Below are 2,500 nucleotides of genomic sequence, written 5' to 3'. Positions count from 1 at the left end.
GGACGCTTCCAGGAGCCTGGGGAAGATTTTCTGAAAGTGTCCTTGGGACTTAGAAATATTTTGAGAAAATCTCGATTTTGTGAAAAATGTCACATTTCCCCTACTTCCACCACAGGGGGGCGTCAATATGTTGTGAGGTACCCCAGGACAGTGACCTAACTGTGGGTAAAGTTTGCGGGGCACGGGCGGAAAGTCGAATTTTGGATGAAAATGCATTATTTTCATACTTTGAAAATTCCAGGCGTGTGTCAGACTTCCAGGCGGGGGCAGCCGCCGGAGGCGTACCGAGGACGCTTCCAGGAGCCTGGGGAAGATTTTCTGGAAGAGTCCTTGGGACTTGGTGCAATTTTGAGAAAATCTCGATTTTGTGAAAAAATGACCCATTTCCCCTACTTCCACCCCAGGGGGGCGTCAATATGTTGTAAAGCACCCCAGGGCAGTGACCTAAATGCGGGTAAAGTTTGCGGTGCACGGGGGGGAAAGTTGAATTTTTGGATGAAAATGCGTATTTTCATACTTTAAAAATTTCAGGCGTGTGTCAGACTTCCAGGAGGGGGCAGCCGCCGGAGGCGTACCGGGGACGCTTCCAGGAGCCTGGGGAAGATTTTCTGGAAGAGTCCTTGGGACTTAGAAAATTTTTTGAGAAAATCTCGATTTTGTGAAAAATGAAAATTTCCCCTTCTTCCACCCTAAAGGGGCGTCAATATGTTGTGAGGCACCCCAGCAAAGTGACCTAAGTGGGGGTGAAGTTTGCGGGGCACGGACGGAAAGTTGAATTTTTGGATGAAAATGCGTATTTTCATACTTTGAAAATTTCAGGCGTGTGTCAGACTTCCAGGCGGGGGCAGCCGCCGGAGGCGTACCGGGGACGCTTCCAGGAGCCTGGGGAAGATTTTCTGGAAGCGTCCTTGACACTTAGAAAAATTTTGAGAAAATCTCGATTTTGTGAAAAATGTCACATTTCCCCTACTTCCACCCCAGGGGGGCGTCAATATGTTGTAAAGCACCCAAGGGCAGTGACCTAAATGCGGGTAAAGTTTGCGGTGCACGGGGGGAAAGTTGAATTTTTGGATGAAAATGCGTATTTTCATACTTTGAAAATTTCAGGCGTGTGTTGGACTTCCAGGCGGGGGCAGCCGCCAGAGGTGTACCGGGGACGCTTCCAGGAGCCTGGGGGAGATTTTCTGGAAGAGTCCTTGACACTTAGAAAAATTTTGAGAAATTTCCGATTTTGTGTAAAAATCACCCATTTCCCCTACTTCCACCCTAAAGGGGCGTCAATATGTCGTAAGGCGCCCCTAGACAGTGACCTAAGTGGGGGTGAAGTTTGGGTCTGATGGGTGGAAAACTGAAAAAAAGCGATTTTGTGACTTTGAGAACAAACAGAGAGCTCAAAACTTTGAAAAACGTCAGACCGCTGTCAGACTTCCAGGCGGGGGAAAGCTCTGAGGTTGTACCGAGGACACTTCCATGGCCCCCGGATTGATTTTCAAGAAAGAGTCCTTGGGACTTTGAAATTTTCCGGCGAGCTGTTTTTGGCTTCCGGGAGCCGTAGAACTTTGGGAAATCGATTCCGCTCACCGGTTCAGGGTGTTTCGAGCTAGTCCAGGTCCCAGCTACGCCGCCTGGCCTCCAAATTTCGCAAATTCGAAAAAAAAAAAAATAGAACCGGAATGAGGAAATTTCTGGCCGCCGGATCCGCCGCACGGCTCCAGGAGGTCGGACACTTTTTGACTTTGTTCCCTTAAAGTGGGGGTCGGTGTCTCACCATGCAAATACCCAGTTTTGCACACCAGCTGCAGGATATAGGAGAGAGAGGTACCTCTCGGCCCCGACCAAAATCCGTTGTTTTCGTGGTTCCTCGACTCGGGTAGGCGGTTTGGCGAGTACCCCCCTTTTGCATGGAAGTTCGCACTCGCGCCGAGACCAGGCTTCCGCGGCTCCAGGGGGACTTTTGCCGGTTGTCCGTCCCGAGTCCGAGACGCGTTTCCTGGGTCGCCCGAGCCCGAACGGACCCTCCCCACGTGGGTTCCTGTCCTCTGAGGGCGACGGTCGTCAGAAGGGGGGCAGATCCAGAGTCCTCGTCCGCAGGAGGGCTCTGGGAGGGCGGATCGCTCCTTCTGACTTTGTCCCCTCGGAGCGGGCTCGGCGTTTCTCTGTGTCGGATGTCTCCCGCTTCCGCGCCAACGGGGAGACCTATGAGAGAATCGCACCGCGACCCGGCTTCCGTCTCGAGGGCGCCCGGAGCGCGCCGGACACTCGCTTCCAGGACTCCAGGGGCACGTTTCTTCCCCGTCTCCCCCGAGGGGAAGAACGGAGGCAGGGGTTCCACCCGAGCCCCTGCCCTTTCTTCCGATCGATCTGGCTCAGCGCTCCCGGGTGGGGAGGTGGTGCCGCTCGCTCGGCCCGGGCTTTGGAGCCCGCGTCGGTTTACGGCGGGCGGTCTCCTTCCTCTGTTACCCCCCCCGGGTTTCAGGCACTCGTCCTTGGGCGCGCACGC

Source organism: Ranitomeya variabilis, unplaced genomic scaffold (genome assembly GCF_051348905.1).
Source record: "Ranitomeya variabilis isolate aRanVar5 unplaced genomic scaffold, aRanVar5.hap1 Scaffold_165, whole genome shotgun sequence".
Taxonomy (NCBI): domain Eukaryota; kingdom Metazoa; phylum Chordata; class Amphibia; order Anura; family Dendrobatidae; genus Ranitomeya; species Ranitomeya variabilis.
The sequence above is the reverse complement of the archived record's forward strand: the minus strand, read 5'-3'. Positions refer to the sequence as shown.